This window comes from Zalophus californianus, chromosome 10, assembly GCF_009762305.2.
Source record: "Zalophus californianus isolate mZalCal1 chromosome 10, mZalCal1.pri.v2, whole genome shotgun sequence".
NCBI lineage: Eukaryota > Metazoa > Chordata > Mammalia > Carnivora > Otariidae > Zalophus > Zalophus californianus.
Window position 1 is genome coordinate 78,380,827 of NC_045604.1, and position 18,239 is coordinate 78,399,065.

Sequence of the window (18,239 nt, forward strand, 5' to 3'; positions counted from 1 at the left end):
TACCAGGAGGCAGGCGGAGGGTGGCCGCCCACGACCTTGTCCACGTTCCACCTGATTCCCACCGGCACGACCCACCATCTCCAGCGTCACTCCGTCTGATAGCCTCACTGTTGGCACTTTGCGGGAAACTGAGGCTGGGAGCAGCTGAGCAGCTGGGAGAGGGGGCTGGAGGGGGGTGGGGGCAGGCAGCACGGCCTCCCGGGGCCCGCGAGATCCTCAGGGAGCGCTTGGGGATGCGAGGCAGAAATAAGGAGGCTTGTGGCAAGGACTTTGGGGACACGAAGCTGCGTCCGGCAATCCCCGCAGGGCACTTTGGTGCTGGGGATTTGAGCAGCGAGAGCCTGAGGCTGGGGCTTTCTTGCCCTCTTGCTGGGCGCCCCCTTGGGAGTGGGGCGATTGTGCCTCCATCCATCTGCCCACCCATCCGGGGGCCCCTGGGTCCCCAGTGGTGACCCTCACCAGAGGGGTCTGCAGAGCCATCGTGGGGCATTCATTTGCACATGCAAAGGGGGGAGAGAGAGAGAGAGAGAGAGAGAGAGAGAGAGAGAGAGAGAGAGAGAGAGAACAGTGCCAAAGCAAAGGAAGGGATCCGTGAAGGTGGGGTGGCGCTTCAGGCCAACCTGAGTGTGGCTTTCTCCTCCAGCCAACCTCAAGAAGATTCAGGGGCATTCTTTGGAAGGGGTGTGGAGGGGAGGAGGCAGCCCGGAGCAGTTTCTCCCTCTTCCTCTTCCTTGCGAACCCTTCACCACCCCAGAAGGTGAATTCAGGGCTGGCTCAAGTCAGACCACCACCGCCACCCCCAGACGCCACGAATGGGGCATCTCTTGTCCATCTGTGTGGCGCTGGGCTTAATTAAGCACCTCACACTCAAGGTGTCCAGGAAGTGTCACCACAAGGCGTGAGCAGAAGCTGCTCTTTCCCCATCTTGCAGGAAGCCAAGAACAACCAGAGAGGTCGAGTAACTTGTCCAGAGTCACACAGCTCTAGGAAGTGGAGTCAGGATCAGAACTCAGAACGAAACGATTCTGGGCTCTTGTTCTTTTGCCCGCTCACACCTCAGCTGCCTCAAGAAATGTTTGCTGGGATTACAGACTTGCTTAAGTTCGTTCCAGTCCATCCCTACCATGGACCATGCCCAGCCATGAAAATGGTGGATTTGGAATATTTCTTCCTTTAGGAAAATGTCACTGGTGTATACTTAAAGGAAAAAGCAAGTTTTTTCCTTTAAAAAAGCGAGAGTTTGGGAACAACATCACGCTTTCGTTCATTTAGAAAGAGTTTTCTTAGGAAAATCGGCCAGAGGATGGGATGTTACAAGGCTGGCAGCGGAGACCCTGGAGGACAGAGGGCAGGGTCCCATGGGGAAGGACGGGGCCCAGCCCACCAGACGTGGTGCCATCCAGCTGTCCTGCCTTCTCTGTGATGGTCGCTCCCATGTCATGGGAAAGGGTGTCCCCATTGATGGGGATCTGAAGACCCCAGGGCCCAGGGAGAGAGTGACAGTGGGTAGGTGAGGAGGCTCAGACGCCCTGTGGGGTGGGAGGGCCTGGGGCAGGGGTGGAGGCACAGCGGGTGCCCGGGATGACTCTTCTGCCTGGCATGCCTCCCTTGCCACCCTCATTGTCAAACCTGTCGGTCCTCAAGACCAGCTCAGACATCCCCTCCTCCAGGAAGCTTCCCTAGATTTCCGGGCCAGCCAGGCATTTTCCTTCCTCAGTCCTCCTCCAGATTCCTTGTATAAGACTTGGTGCTTCCAGGCTCCTCCCCTCAACTCTGATCTCCCTGAGGGCCCCCCCCCCAGCCAGCCATGGGGGGGGGGGTTCATTTCGGTAACGCTAGCCCCTCCCTCAGGGGCTGTGGCTGAGTGGAGCTCACCACCCTCTTGGTGGGGCCACCTTGCATTGTACTTGTCTTCCCACCAGGGCCTTTAAGTGTCGTATCTGATGGAGTCCTTACTCTACACCCGTGGAAACAGAGCCTCAAGGAAGCTCAGGAGCTTGATTGGTGACCCAGCCAGCGAGTGGCAGAGCCAGAATCCAAGCCCGCGTCGGGCTGTCTGCAGAACGTCTCAGGGACTTGCCACCCTCTCTCCACCGTGCTTCATCAGATGGTAAAGTCTGATTTCTCTTTCAACGGCTGCCATAAAGAGGTCCGGAGCAATGCCTGAAAGGCAGATGCGAGCCCTAGAATTGCAGTAACTAGCTTTTCTATGACGCCTCTCCATGGGGTCCTCCTTCCTGCCAACCGTGTATCCCTGTTGCAGAGGGGGGAGACTGAGGCCCAGCAGGCCCAGGGCTCCCAGCGCGGCCCCCCCCCGGCTCTGACGAGGCCAAGCCCTGGCTGGCCCCCAAACCCCTGGTTTCTGAGCCCGGCTGAGCACACGGAGTTCTGCGCCTTGCCTGACACCTCCTGGGGGCATCTGAGAAATAGGCTTCCTGCTCAAAGCCCGGCAGTCTTTCGGGAAAGGAGCTGGGGGAGCTGGGAAAGAACACAGAGGAGCCAGGTAGCCGATAGGCAATCTTCCTGCAAGAGGAAAGCCAACCCATGGCTTCTGGGAAGCTGGATGGCTCAGTGATAGCACGGTGCCCTTTGACCCCCCGTGGAGCACCCAGCTGGTGCTGTTGACAGCACCTTCCTCCTTCCCTGGGAAATGCAGCTGGCCTGCTTGGAGTCTCCATGTCTCCTCTCCGGCCACCTGTCTGGCTGCCACCCAGGGCGCCCAGCTGGGGCTTCTGCCAGCTGAGGGCTGGGTGGCGTGGGGGGCGGGGGGTCGGTGGTACTGGCTGCCCAGGATGGGTCACGGGAGCTGAGCCTGAGCCGGGAGCTGACTGGCCAGGCCCGGCCAGGGCGGATGAGTCCTGTTTCCTGTTAGCGTGGCTATGCAAATGCAGGGGGACGGATCCGGGCCTCTCCTGGGGCAGGCTTCCCGGAATGATGGCATCGATTGTCCTGAGAAACCTGGCTCCCGGGGGCGGGGGGGGGGGGGGGGGGGGGGGGGCGGTGGGAGGAGAGGCTGTAAATAGCTAAGATCCCTTTTTCTCCTGGGGCAGCCCTGGATGCGGGAGCCTGCAAGCGAGGCCAGCCGGGGCAGCCACACCTGCACTGGCCTTTTCAAGAGCCCCAAGCTCATCCCCCAATCCCTAGCTGGTGGGGGTCGGGGAGCAGGAAGCAGAAAGAGATGGCCTCCCCTCTCCCCTTCCCTGGGCCCAGAGCCCACCACACCCAATCCCCTCTATTTGCACACAAGGAAACTGAGGCCACCAGACCGGGCCCGGGACCTGCCTGGGTGTCACCTGGTCACACCCTGGCAACAGCGGCACACTTCTGCTTGCCACTCACTATCCCTTTTCCAGTGCCCGGGGCCTCGCAGCATCAGGTTCCAGCCTGAGCCCGGCCGCCTGGCCTCCTGCCTGAGGTCCTGCTATGCAAGGAAGGGGTCCTTCTCAAGGTCACGTCGGACCCTGTCGCTCTAATGCCCTGGCATCAAGCCTCCCTTGGATCTGGGCGCCCCAGACTGGCCCATCATCAGACCCCTGCCCCCCATCCCCCCTGCCATGTGGCCTCATGTCTTGGCACCCCTGCCTCACGCTACCCCAAGTAATGCCAGAACTCTTCTTCGGCGCTCCCTCCTGGGCCTCCAAGGCTTAACTCAAGCTGCAGTCTCTTCCTGGGATGGCATTTTTCTCTGCGCAGCATTGCCACCTCCAGGGAGCCCTCCCGGATGCCCTCAGCAGGACCAGAGCCTCCTCTGGGCCCCTTACCCTCTGCATGTCCCTCCATCATGCCACACAGAGCTGCCATTGTCCCTTTAGCGTCTGTCTGCTCCCCTGGCCTGGGGCGTCCTTGAGGAACCGGCACAGAGAAGGAGGTCGGATGGGGCAAAGCCCATGGACCTCTCACGCGTACTTAGGACATTGGGCCTACAGGGTGGATGAAGGATGGAGAGTCAGGTGGACGGAATGACCCGATATCCCACTGTGCCTCTCCCACCATGGGAACACTGCGGGTCGGGGAGACACAGAAGTTGGGGTCACCTTTGAGCCCCCACCCGCTGGACCCCCTTTCCACACTTAGGAATCTCACACCCTCCCACCGTGCGCTCTGGGCAAGGCAGAGACGAGAGCCTGACTCCCTCCCCAACCCCCAGGGAGTCTGGGATGCTGGGACACCTGCTTGCTGGCCCGAGTGCCCCGGGGGGCTCCTGGAAGCAACGGTAAGGAGCGTTCCGGGAGGGATGGTCCCAACGCTGAGCCTCCAGCCTGCGTGTCCACCTGAGGTTTGGGGGCCGCTGCTCCCCATCCCACACCCCGTCCCTCTGGCAGGCCTCCTGGCGGGGTCCGTCCACCTGTCTCCCACGGCTTCTCTTCTCACCTGGACTGTCTGTGACAACAGCCTGGGGCCTGGTCTGCCCGGCCCCACTCCTCCCCCCGCATCACCCCCGACTCTCCGCACAGCAGCCGGGGAGCGCAGCCTTCTCGAACCTAGCCCGCATCATACTGCCCACGGCGGTCCTGGCTCCAGGCCTGGGGGGGCTTGGTGGAGCCCCCCACCCGTGGCTGCCCCTGGCCTCCATCCAAAGGGGTCTCTGGGGAGCACTGTGGGCTCGGACAGCCCCTGCTTGCTGCATTCTTCCACATCACCTCCCCAAACCTGGGGGCAACTGAGTTTGCCGCCTCTGAGGGCTGGGAGGAGAGGATGTGCATTTAGCAAGTCCTCTCTGCCGCTCTGTGGACAGCGGTTCGTGGGGGCCGGGCGGAGACAGGGGGCCCAGTTAGGAGGCTCCTGGGTGTCCCCGTGAAAGATGAGGGCAGCTGGGAGGAAGGGGAGAGGCAAACATTTTCCAGAAATAACTAGAGGGCACATGGAGCACGTTGGGCAGCTGCAGCCAGCGCTGTTGATGCCCCGCCTGGCTTCTCCGGCCCCCACCCCCGCACCCCCGCACCCCCGCCTCCCTGCACCGGTCTCCGCAGCACCTGCCTCTCTTTGTCAGAGCACCGATCACTGCTGGTGCCGGCTTTGCCTGAACCCATGGGACACCCATGGGACCCCAGAAGAGCCGGGAACTCATGCCTCTCCGGAGACGGAGGCCATGGGGGTGTAAACACTCCACCCCTGCCCTGATCAGAACCCCCACAGGGTGACCCTCACTGGTCCAGCAGGAGGCCCTCCGTGGGGTCCGGTCCTTGCTGAGCCTCCTTCCTGCCCCACCACCCCACACCCTTCCTGGGAACAGGCAGAGCCCCCCTCTTGGGTCTGCTTCGAGGGAACCGACATGAGAATGGTCACTGGTCAGACTGGGGGGGCCCGAGAGGAAAGGAGAGGCTGAGTCCAGGCTTTGACTCCTGCGGCTGTCCCCAGACGGGGAGCGCTGGACTGGGATCACTGACTGGGGGCAGGTGCACGGGCAGTTTCCTTGTGGGCAAGCTGATATGTTGATATGTCGCCAATAGCGCACTGGGCTGTCACCCTCCAGAAAAAAGGTGCCCCCGTCCCAGCGAGGCCCCCCTCACAGCCAGGGGCTGCCCAGCCTATTCCTGGCCTGGGCTGGGTGCAGCTGAGGCCTGGACATCTGCACAGGGCAGAGGGGGGCCAGATGGGGGCCTTTCTGGAAAGTGCGTCCCGGGGGGACAAGTCTGGTCCCAGAAAGCATGAGTCATGAGGAAAGCAACCCAAGTGAGCCACTCCCCCCACCCCATCCAAGGCAGGGGGTGCCTCCCAGGCGTTTGCCCCGGAGGGGAGCAGCCTCTTGTCATCCTGAGTTGGGATGGGCAGGGAGGCCCCTCCTCCCATCTCTGCCTTGACCTCTGGCAGCCCATGGATGCCACGGGACCCAGGGGGTGTGGCCGCTGGGCAGATGGGGGGCCAAAGTCATACCGTGATACAGAGCCTGGGCGCAGATTCCTGACACCTTTCTGCTCTATGAGGCCAATGCCCAGATTTCCCATGTGGGAATTCCCCAGGTCTCCCCCACCCTCCACCCCACCCCCCTGTGGCATGATCACAGTGTGCGGGTGCTCGTCATCCAAACTCTCTTCCCAGCACCAGAGGGGGAGAGAGCCAAGCTCTGGGCAGACTACAGGTCAGACCTTGGGGCTACTCAGCCCCTGCCTGCACCCCTCAACCCTCCCACGCCTCCAAGTGATGCCCCGTGGTCCGCGGGCCCCTGTCTGGCCTCACCTCGCTGTGAGTCCTGGGGCAAGGCCAGGACACAGGCCTTGGCACAGCTTGGGGCCCTGGGTGGGGCTCCTCGGTGACTGTCACCCTCAGCTTTTCCCAGTCTTCATAAACCCCGGTTGTAGGTCCAGCCACACATGCTCAAGAGGGCCTTCTGGCTGCTTGCGAGAGATTTGTGGAATTCATAACCAAAGCCCCTGCTCTGACAGCTGCCTAAGTTTTTATTTACTTATTTGACATTCCATTGGTCTTTTTGAAAAGATGGTTCAAATGCCAGAGGGGCAAAAGAGTCCCCCCCCCCCCACTGTACCTCAGCCACCCAGCTCCCTCCGTGAGACCAGTTTCTGTTTCCTTTAAGAAGAGTTAGAGGGGTGGGCGCCTGGGTGGCTCAATTGGTTAAGCGACTGCCTTCGGCTCAGGTCATGATCCTGGAGTCCCGGGATCGAGTCCCACGTCGGGCTCCCTGCTCAGCAGGGAGTCTGCTTCTCCCTCTGACCCTCTTCCCTCTCGTGCTCTCTATCTCTCAGTCTCTCTCAAATAAATAAACAAAATCTTTAAAAAAAAAAAAAGAAGAGTTAGAGGGGTTACTCCAATGCTAGCGCACCATACACACTGCACGCAGAATGAGTTACCCCCAAACCTAATGGCTTAAAATATCAATAAACCTTGATTGTCTCACAGCCTCTGAGGGTCGGGAATTTGGGACCAACCCAGCGGGGTGGTTCTGGCTCCGAGTCTCGCAGGAGGCTGCAGTCAAGAGGTCGGTCAGGGCCGTGATCATCCGCAGGCTCAACCGGGGCTGGAGAAGCCGCTTCTAGGATGGCGCCCCCGTGTGGCTAGTGGCAGGAGGCCTCTGTTCCTCACGGTGCCGATGCTTGAGTGTCCTTACAACATGGCAATGGGCTCCCCCCAAGGGTGAATGAACCTAAAGGGGGCAAGGTGGAAGCCACACTACCTTTTATGACCTAGCCTCAGAAGACAAACATTCCCGCCATATCCTAGTAATGACGCGGATCCACCCTACTTAATGTGGGAGAGGACCAACCACACCTGGGCATGAGTACTAGGAGGTAAGAATTATTGTGGGTCCCCTGGAGGCCACCTACCAAACATATCATCCTGCACCTTGCTTTTTTTTTTTTTACACTGAACAAGTCTCCAGAATAGTTCCATATTAATGCACATAGAGTGACTTTATTTTTCTTAACTGCACAGTATTCCATGCGGGTGCACTGCAGTTCATTTGTCCAGTCCCCCACTGAGTCCTTGGGATTGGGGTTGTTCTTAATCTTTTGCTGTTACAGTCGGATTAGAGGGACTGCCTATGTACAGGAGTGATTCCCCGCCTACCTGGAGTAACACTCAAGGACGGGATGGCTAAGCCAAAGGATGGGTTGCTTTGCAAACATAGGTATAAAGTCTTTGCTATTTCCTGGATTGAGATATGAGGTCCATATGTCTTCCCCCTTGAACTGGAGTGGACTCTTGGTTTTTCATTTGTTTAGAGAGAGAGAGAGAATCTCAAGCAGGCTCCATGCCCAGTGCAGAGTCCAATGTGGGGCTCAGTCTCATGACCCTGAGATCATGACCTGAGCCGAAATCGAGAGGCGGATGCTCAACTGACTGAGCCCCCCTGGAGTAACCTCTTGAGGACTTCAGCTGAGAGATCCCTGCAGAAGTGATGCTATGTGACATCTGAGGCTGTGTCATGGAAGGCCACCCAGCTCCCACCTTGTCTGCCAGAACTCTGCTCTTGGCACCTTGAACCACCAGATGAGGCTGCCATGATGTGGCGAAACCCAAGACATGAGGAGTCTGTGCATCTGCACATCAGTCAACAGCCCCAGTGAGACACCCAGGCTTTGAGTCCTGCCAAGAAAGGGGCCAGTCACCTTTGAGCAAAGAGGCCTCCAGACATTCTGAGTTACTTCCCTGAGGCCTCAGACTTCATGGGGAAGAGATAAGCCATAAAAACCTGGAATAAAAGGTAGGGGCATGATTTACCTGTGCCATGCATTTAACATGCATGTCAGCTCATTTCGTCCCCTCCACGATCGCTCAGGGCAGGTGTTATCATCCCTGTTTTAGAGATCAGGAGACTAACGCTCAGAGAAGCTCGGCAATTTGCCCAGGACCTCACAGTCAGTGACTGAAGGAGCTGAGACGCTAATTTGGGTCTTCCTGACTCCAGACACCCCCCTTCCGCCCGGCACGGAACTGTCGGCTGAAGGAGGGAGCGGCACACCTTCCAGAATGTGCCGTATGGAATTTCAAGCGTACAGAACGTCTAGATCTAAAGCACACGCCGTGTTAGATCAGAAGGTCCCTGCCTGGGGCCGCTGGGAGCTGTCTTTGGCAAAAGCCACTTGGACATTATACATTCACTCTCCCTGCCAATGTAGTTTAGGCAGGGAGGGAAATGTCAGCTCTCTATTCTTGCCAGGAATTCTGTTCACGGAGAATCTTGACTGGCCAGAGGTTCTCACCAGCCATTCATGACCTCCCCGCGCCCCGCCCCCCAACCGGCAAACAAACGAAGGCATTCCTTCCTTCAGCAGGAGGAAACCTCTCGAAACAGAAAATTCTGTCAAAGCGGTTTGCGGGCCTGCTGGTGGCAGGTGGGATTGCAGCTCAGCTCTACTAGACAACGGCCACCCCCCACCCCCCCGAAGAGAGGCCCACGCGCCAGGGCCATTGTGGGAGCTGGAGACTCGCTTGGAAGGACGGCTCCAGTAAGAGGCAGCTCAGCCTCACGGCTGAGCCCACAGTCTCAGGGGTCTGATGATCTGAGTTCAATCCCTGCCCTGCCACAGGTCAGTCAGGAAAACAGAAACCAGTATTTCAAACAAAGGAAAATGGTCGCCGGAATGATGGGGCCACTAGAGATTAGCACCCCTCTTCCTAAAAGGGAAGAGAAGGAGAGAGTGCCCGGGAGCCCAGGAGCTGGGGCCCCGCCGTGGGAGTAGGAACGGCAGTGGAACTTTTATTTATTTTTTTAAGATCGTATTTATTTACTTATTTTAGAGACAGAGAGAGAACACATGCAGGGGGAGGAGCAGAGGCAGAGGGAGAGAGAGAATCTCCAGCAGGCTCCACGCAGAGCACGGAGTCGGATGTAGGGCTCGATCTCACGACCCTGAGATCATGACCTGAGCCGAAACCAAGAGTCGGACGCTCAGCTGCCTTAGCCACCCAGGCGCCCCAGCGGTGGAACTTTTAAAAGAAGGGACTTTCTGGGGCGCCTGGGTGGCTCAGTCGTTAAGCGTCTGCCTTCGGCTCAGGTCATGATCCCGGGGTCCTGGGATCGAGCCCAGGACCTGGGATGGATCAAGCCCCGCATCGGGCTCCCTGCTCAACGAGGAGCCTGCTTCTCCCTTCTCCCACTCCCCCTGCTTGGGCACTCTCTCTCAGTCAAATAAATAAAAATCTTAAAAAAAAAAAAAACCATAAATAAAAGAAGGGACTTTCCCACGGGAGCTAGTGCCGTAGAGGAGTCCCCTCTGCCGTGAGGTGCCACCCTACCCGCACAGAGGGAGGCACGGCCTGCTTCTCCCTCCCCGCCCCCCTCCCCACCCCACCGCACCTCCCATTGACTGGGCCCCACCGGCAGCCCGTGGCCAAGGCAGCCTTGAAAACATGGCCCCTGTCCGCACCAGGTGAGCCAAGGGGTGGGGGGGGCGGTCCGGAAGCAAAGGAGCAAGCACCTGGCACCGCCACCCTCCAAATGCCACCTCGGGCAGGAGACTGCGGGCCCGGCGGCTTTCTGCGCTGGGCCTGGGTTTCCTCCTCTGTAAAACAACGATCACCTCCTCCCTCACCGACTCTTTGTGAGCATCCAGAGAAATAACCCCGGGGGGGGGGGGGGGCAGAGCTCGGGGCACGGGGGAGGGGGCGCTGCAGGCCGGAGGGGCCTTCAGCCGAACGCCAGGCCCCACCCGGAGTTGCCGGGGCTGCCCGTGGGGGACTGTTGCCCCATCACCCACGTCAGATCTGAGCACGGGGGAGGGGGAGTGGGAGGGGGTGGGGGGGTGGGCTTGGGGGCAACGGCCCTTTACCTGCCACCTGCAACCAGCTGAGTGTCCCAGGCAGGGCTCTGCTTTCTAAAGCGTGTGCATGTGTGCGTGTGTGTGGTGTTTGTGTACGAGAGTGTGGTGTATGAGTGTGTATATGTCTGAGTGTCTCTGGTGTGTGGGGACGTGTGCTGGGCATGAGCGGGGAGCTGCCGGGTGAGGGTCTGGCGCTCCATCCTTCTGAAATCAAGCTTGAGGAGCCTTTCGAGACATCCCCAGACGATGGCCCTCTGGGCCCCGGGGTGGGGTGGGGTTGGGGGGGGTGCCGGGGGCTGGGGGCTCTTCTCCCTGAGACTAAGCTTCCTCTTGCTGGCTCTGTGGTCTCGGCAGCCCACAGAACCTCTTCTGTGCCTCAGATTCCACCTCGGTAAGATGGGGATAAGAACCAGAAGTCACAGGACTGTGGTGAGGATTTCGGGGCTTGGTGCTGAGAAAGTGCTTGGCCTGGGGCCTGGGCTCTGGGAACTGCTGGAAGGTGTTAGCTGCTACTATCAGCAGTTTTAAAGCTGAAACCCAGAGTCGGATGCCGAACCCACCGCGCCATCCTAGGCGCCCCAAAATTCACCGTTTTAAAGTGAGCAGGTTAGTGGCACTCACTTAGCACATTCACAGACTCATACAACCAGCCCCTCTACTAGTCCCAGAACATTTTCATCTCCCCCAGATAAAATCCTGTACCCGTTAGCAGTCAGCTCCCATTCTCCGCACCCCCAGCCCCTGGCAACCACCCCTTGGCTTTCTGTCTTTTTAGCTTTGCCTCCTCCGGACGCTGCAGACGAATGGAGTCATATGGCATGTGGTCTTCTGTGTCTGACGTCTTTCCCCTTGGCATGAGCATCTCCAGGCTCATCCGAGTTGTAGCCTGAGTATTTTATCCCTACGATTCCCACAACCACGGCATCAATACTTTTAGAAAATGATTTTTAAGGGGCGCCTGGCTGGCTCAGTCGGACTCTTGGTTCCGGCTCAGGTCAGGGTCTCAGGGTCCTGGGATGGAGCCCCACGTCAGGCTCTGCGCTCACGGAGGTGTCTGCCTGAGGACTCTCTCTCTCTCCCTCTCCCTCTGCCCCTCCCACCTTCTCTCTCGCTCTCTCTCTCAAATACATAAGTAAATCTAAAAAAAAAAAAAATGGAATGGAGAATTTTATGTTATGTGTCTTTACTACAACATTTTAAAAGGTGATCGGTGGTACGACAATCCTGCATGTGGCCCTATTTTCTTCATTTTGCAGGCGAGGAAGCTGAGGGCCAGAGAGGTGAGCAGCCTGCCCGAAGTCACACAGCCCTCCTAGACCTTGGCTGTGAGCCATTGCCCGCCGCTGCAGGAAGCGTTCCTGGAAAGCAAGCCAGCCCTGGGGTCCTTGTAGAGATCAGAGAAGCCACAAGGTCCCCAAGCCAGGGCAGAGGTCCCCACCCTGGATGCTGGTGACACTTCCCCTGGGAGGGCGGGGCTGGGACAGGAAGACCTCAGCCCTGAACAGCGAGTCCTCTGGCTACAAGGTTCTCAGTAGCTGGGGACAGCCTGTCCTGACTAGCTTCCTGTCGCCTCCCCCACCCTCCCAGCTGCCTCCTGGCCTATCTCTGGGGCTCCCAGTGGGCGGGGGGGGTGGATGGTCTTGGGGCCCTCCTGAGCTAAAAGGCCATCATAGCTTACAAGACACCTCCCCTCCTGGCTCTCCATGGAAACAGGGTTTTGTTCAATTAATCCAAGTGATGCATGGCAATGTGATAGAAACATCAAATACAGGGGCGCCTGTGGGGCGCAGTGGGTTGAGCATCTGACTCTTGATTTCTGCTCAGGTCATGGTCTCAGGGTCCTGGGATGGAGCCCCACATCGGGCTCTGCACTCACTGGGGTGTCTGCCGGAGGATTCTCTCTCTTCCTCTCCCTCTGCCCCTCCCCCCCTAAAATAAATAAATCTTTTTTAAAAAGCACAAAATACAGAGAAACAGAATGAATATCCCACGCTTAGAAATATGTGGGTAACACTTCCTCTCCCCTCCCTCCCTCTCTTCCTTCTTTCCTCCTTCCTTCCTTCTTTCCACCAACATTTGTTGAGCACCTGCTGTATGCCAGGCACTGAAGACACAATAGTGAACAAAACCAAGTCGTTGTACCGTTTACATTGTGGAGGGACTTCGTGTGTGTGTGTGTGTGTGTGTGTGTGTGTGTGTGTGTGTGTGACACACATCCAGCCCAGGAAGATGGGGTCATTGAATAGATGACGTTTCCTGGTCCTCTAAAAGGCCTCGCCTCCCACGAGCAGGCGCCTGCTGAAGCTGCCGGTCCCCTGTGTCACCGAGCTATTGCTGTATACCCCAGCCTCCCGAATGAGTGGCGGCAAACAGGACGCATTTACTATTGCTCACGAGTCTGTGGCTCAGCTGGGTGGTTCTTCTGGTCCAGGCAGGGCTAGGCTGATCTTGGCTGGCACACCCAGTAGGAGCTGGTCTGGGTGGGCAGCCTCTGCTAGGACGGTCCCTCTCTGCTCCGTGTGACCTCTCACCATCCAGCGGGTAGAAGCCAGAAGGCCTCTGGAGACTTCAGCAAGGGCGAGGCACAGTGACGCTCTGTCACCTTGGCTGCTTCCTGTGGGCTAAAGCAGGCCAGGTTCTGAGGATGGGGGTAGACTTCTTAATGAGAGGGACGGCCAGGTCAAATCCTCCAAGGCATGAACACAGGGAAGGATGGAGAATCGGGGCCACTTCGTTCCATCGACGAGACACACCTTCCAAGGCTTATTTCTTGTCACTTAAGGAAGTTCCAGCCCCAGGCCAGGGGCCGCTTCAGCAATGGGCATCGGCTTCTAGCCGATGAGACATGAGGAAAGCCTGCTGGGGCTTTCTTTGCTCCCAAGGGGGAGCCCCAGGGAGAGATGGCTTTTGTTTTTCTTCTAGACGTGACATCTGGAAGTGCGTCAGCCATCCCAGGACCAGCCTCAGGATGAAACCGGCGCCGAGATGTTGGAGCAGAGACATGGAAGGGACCTGGGTCTTCAGTGGCCAGGTGGATGTCAGTGATGCAGAAGACAAGCAAAGGTGTTTGTCCAACACTTTCTCTGAGCTGTTCCCTGTGCTCTCCACATACACACCCAGCCCAGCCTCAGGACAGCTCCCTGAAGCAGTCACTGCACGAAGGCCCAGAGGGGGGCCGTGACTTGCCCATGGTCACACAGCACCCAGTGGTGGAGCCAGGAGTGAGCCCGGGCTGCTTTGCCAGGGATGCGGCAGCCCATGATGAGGATGAGAGGACACAGGCGGCGGCCGTGGCGGGCTTTGTCAGCCAGCAGACCCTCTAAGCTCCCTGTGGCAGGAGAAGTCCACAAAGCCAACGGGGAAGCTCCCGCCCCTTCACCCCAACTCCGTTCCCACAGCTGGGGGCGTCCACCCAGTCCCGCTCAGCCAGGCAGACACCCGTCCGTCCCCGGGCTCCCCGGGCCCAGGGTCACCTCCCTGGGTGGAGGTGGATGGACGCCACTCCCTCCCTGGGACCCAACCTTGGTTTCTCTTTCTGGCGGCATCTACAGTCCCCGCTTCTGTCACCCACAGCTATTCTCGGCCTCTGGCCCCTTTCACTTTCTACTCTGCCTCTTCCTGCCTCGGTGGTTCCCCGACATCCCCTGCTCCCCCTTGCCCTCCCCAGCTTTCTCTCCATACCCCTCTCTCCCCATGGCTCAGCCCCGACGCCTAGAGGCCAGAGGCAAGGCATAGGCCCGTCTGCATTTGAGTCCTCACTCTGTCCTTTCCTGGCTAGGTGACCTTGGCCAGCATCTTCCCTCTGCACCTCACAGCCCCATCTGGAAAGGGGATGCTGCTCATGTTGTTTTGCAGGGCCACTGGTGGGGAGGCTCCGAGGAGAACCTCCCAGCGATCTCGTCCCACCAGGGGACACCCACACAGAGTGGGAGCACAGGTATCCTTCTGCAACCCCCCGCCCCCAACTGGGCCACCAGGTCCCATCTCCTGCAGGCTGGGTGCTGAGAACACTGCAGGGGTGGGGCACAGCTGAGACAGCCCTGGGTTGGTCTCCAGCTCTGCCCTGCTGTGGGCAAGTCACTGCCCGTTTGTGGGCCTCAGTTTCCACATCTGTGAAGTGAGGCCTCCAGGCACAATGCAGAGTGTCAGAGGCAGAGCTAAAGAAAGCCCAGGGACTGCGGGAGCCCCAAGGGCCCTTGACTTGGGTGGGAAGCAGTTCTCGGAAGGCTCCTGGGAGAGGAGATGCATGAGCAGAGTTTCCAAGGACAATGGTATTCATAAGTCATACAAGGTGGGCCCAAGCAGTCCAGAGGGAGAAATCGGCAGGTGCAAAGGCCCAGGGGCCGGGGATCGGGAGGAAGGAGAGGGAAGGAGGCTGGTCTTCAGGAGCAGAACTCATACCCTGCTACACCTCGGTCAGACCCTGCTCCCCAGGCCATGGGGAGCCACTGGAGGGCTATAAGCTCCGGTTGCCAAGTCCGGCTTCTGGAGGCAGAAGCCAGATCTTATCCATCTGTGATTTTCTGGCATCCAGCCCAGGAAGATGGGGTCATTGAATAGATGACGTTTCCTGGTCCTCTAAAAGGCCTCACCTCCCACGAGCAGGTGCCTGCTGAAGCTGCCGGTCCCGTGTCACCGAGCTATTGCTGTATACCCCAGCCTCCCGAATGAGTGGCGGCAAACAGGACGCATTTACTATTGCTCACGAGTCTGTGGCTCAGCTGGGTGGTTCTTCTGGTCCAGGCAGGGCTAGGCTGATCTTGGCTGGCACACCCAGTAGGAGCTGGTCTGGGTGGGCGGCCTCTGCTAGGACGGTCCCTCTCTGCTCCGTGTGACCTCTCACCATCCAGCGGGTAGAAGCCAGAAGGCCTCTGGAGACTTCAGCAAGGGCGAGGCACAGTGACGCTCTGTCACCTTGGCTGCTTCCTGTGGGCTAAAGCAGGCCAGGTTCTGAGGATGGGGGTAGACTTCTTAATGAGAGGGACGGCCAGGTCAAATCCTCCAAGGCATGAACACAGGGAAGGATGGAGAATCGGGGCCACTTCGTTCCATCGACGAGACACACCTTCCAAGGCTTATTTCTTGTCACTTAAGGAAGTTCCAGCCCCAGGCCAGGGGCCGCTTCAGCAATGGGCATCGGCTTCTAGCCGATGAGACATGAGGAAAGCCTGCTGGGGCTTTCTTTGCTCCCAAGGGGGAGCCCCAGGGAGAGATGGCTTTTGTTTTTCTTCTAGACGTGACACCTGGAAGTGTGTCAGCCGTCCTAGGACCAGCCTCAGGATGAAACCAGCGCCGAGATGTTGGAGCAGAGACGTGGAAGGGACCTGGGTCTTCAGTGGCCAGGTGGAGCTGCAGAATCAGACCATCTAGAAACCATCCCCCCACCTCTGGACTTTCTGTTGAAGAAGATATCTTCAGCTTCTTTTTTAAAAAATATTTTATTTATTTATTTATTTATTTGAGAGAGAAAGAATGAGTGGAGAAGGGCAGAGGGAGTGGGACAGAAAGAATCCAAAGCAGACTCCACAATGAGTGCAGAGCTTGACATGGGGCTCTATCCCATGACCGCGAGATCACGACCTGAGCTGAAACCAGGAGTCGGACGCTTAACCGACTGAGCCATCCAGGTGCCCCTCCATCTCCAGCTTCTTTAAGCCACTTCACATCAGGCTTCCTGCTGCTTGAACCAAAGCATCCTCCACGATGCCCTGGGACCTCTTTTGGTTCCTGTGAACATCCTCTGCCTGAATGGGCCAGGTCAGAGGTCGGGGGCTCTTCAGTGATACTTGAGGGTCCTGGGTGCAGCCCCCAAGCTTCTGCCTTCCGTGTCATGCTGGAGCCACCCCATGCCCCAGCACCCAAGACTCAGCCCCAGTGGTTGAACCAGCAGCCATCCGTCTGGGTCCAGAAGCCCTGGGTTCTGATGACCTGGACACTGCCCTTTCTCACTGTGCAGCACCAGGCAAGTCTCCTAACCTCTCTGAGCCTTAGGCTCCACAAAATGAAGAAATGAAACTACCTTCTGCGCGGTTCATGCTTAATGTGAGCAAGTTGAAAATATTTTAAAAGCTCTGTCAAGCAATGAAAATTTGCATCGCTATAGTTTTTAATAGTTTCCAATTTGCTGCCTAGTACCAAAACAATAATAATAAACAATAATAATAACAATGGTCATAGTAAGAGCCAGCAGTTATGGAGCCCCCACTATGTGCCAGGCACACTACTGAGCGCTTTATGTGCACCTCATTTGATTCTCCCAGCAGCTCCTCTGCTCAGAACACTCCCATGCTCCCATCCCACTCTGAGTAAAAACCAAACTCCTTCCACAAGTCCCTCTGTGATCTAATACCACCCCCCACCTCTCTGGCTTCATCTCCTCTTCACCCCCTTGCTCACACTGCGCCAGACACACTTGCCTCTTTCCTTGAACATGCTGCCTCAGGGCCTTTGCACCTGCTCCTGCTTCTGCCTGGAATGCTCTTACCATATCCAAATAGGTAGCTCACTCACCTCTTTCAGCTCTCTGCTCAGAAAGGCTTCCCCTGACCATCCGAATAATAGAGCAACCCACACCTGGCACTTCCTAGTCCCCCTGCCAGCATTATGTGACTCCGTAGCACTCAGCCACATCTGACAAACTCCTTAGCATGGTTAATAGTTATGGTCTGCGTCTCCCCCTGCTAGACTGTAGGTTCTTAAGGGGAGGAGACTTGGTCTGTTTTTGTCACTGCTAAGAACTCAGAACCAAGAAGAATGCCCAGCACGTAGTAGGTGCTCAATCAATGTTTGTTGAAAGAATGATATAGAATAATAATAATAGAATCTGTCCCATGCATGTCCTGGGGTCCTGGGGATGGGCCAGAGTCGTGGGAGATGACGGCTCTATTTTAGGATTCTTCCTGCTGTGATGCTAAGAATTGGGATGATTTGTTCTGCAGAAGCAAAATACGAACGCACTGGTTGCTGAACTATTCCAACACGGAAGCTCGTGTAGCCTTCTGTTTAGGGAACTTTCTTCCCTCCATTTTCTCTATTCCCTCTCCGAGGAGTCGGATGTGACAGCTTGTGGAATAATCCTCTCATTTTCTTGTCTAGTCTCTCGTATTTTCAATCTTTTTGATTTCCAGAAATTTCTGCTCCAGCGCCCATATCCCAATGTTCCTTTATAAAGCCTCGTGTTCTTTTCTTAGACACATGCAACGTCTTTTATTTCTCAGGGTTTTTTGCTGTCCTGATTGTCTCAACCCCTAGCATTGTGTGTTATCTAGGGAATTTTTTTCCTCTGCGGAGTTGGGTCTCTTTCATTTTACAAGCCTGCCTTGAGTGTCCGGTGATCCTTGGCTATGAGTTCCTGTTAAAGCACAGGAAGCTGAGAACAGGTTATGGAAGCTCTGTGCCTGTGGCAGGGCGTGTGGACAGGTGAGTCTCATCCAGGAGAAGGGGCAGGGGCTGGCTGGCGCTGTGGGATCCCAGAGTCAGCATGCAAAAAGTCTTCTCCGGGGCAGGTCGGTTTCTCTGAAGAGGACCTCCAGCCTCCTGTAGGGCTGGCGTGTGGTGGGGAGCAGGGCTGCCGGTTTCCAAGGACCAAGCAGGGGCATGGGGAAGGGAATGCCTTGCTGACAGGCATGTGGCCCTTCCCTTCATCCCCTGTGTCAGGCCTGACCCCCGCCCTCAATTCAGCCTCTCCTCCTCAAGTTCAAGTCCTCCTGCACAATTTTTATTTAGATAGTATGTTTGTTAAGGGTGTGGGGTGAGAGGCTGCTAGAGATTGGAGGGCTAAGGGCTTCCCAGAATATCCCTTGGCACCTGCATGATGCCAAGTGGTGGGGCATAAAAATTAACCAGACATGCTCTGCTGTCAAGACTGAAGACCTACGAATTTCTCCGGACCTTCTATGTGCCGGGCAGTGACTCTAGATCAGGGTTCTGTCGCTCAGGGAACAGTTGACCACATCTGGAGACTTTTTTTGGTGTCACAACTGGGGTGGAGGGGGTCGTTGTGGGTATTACTGGTGTCTA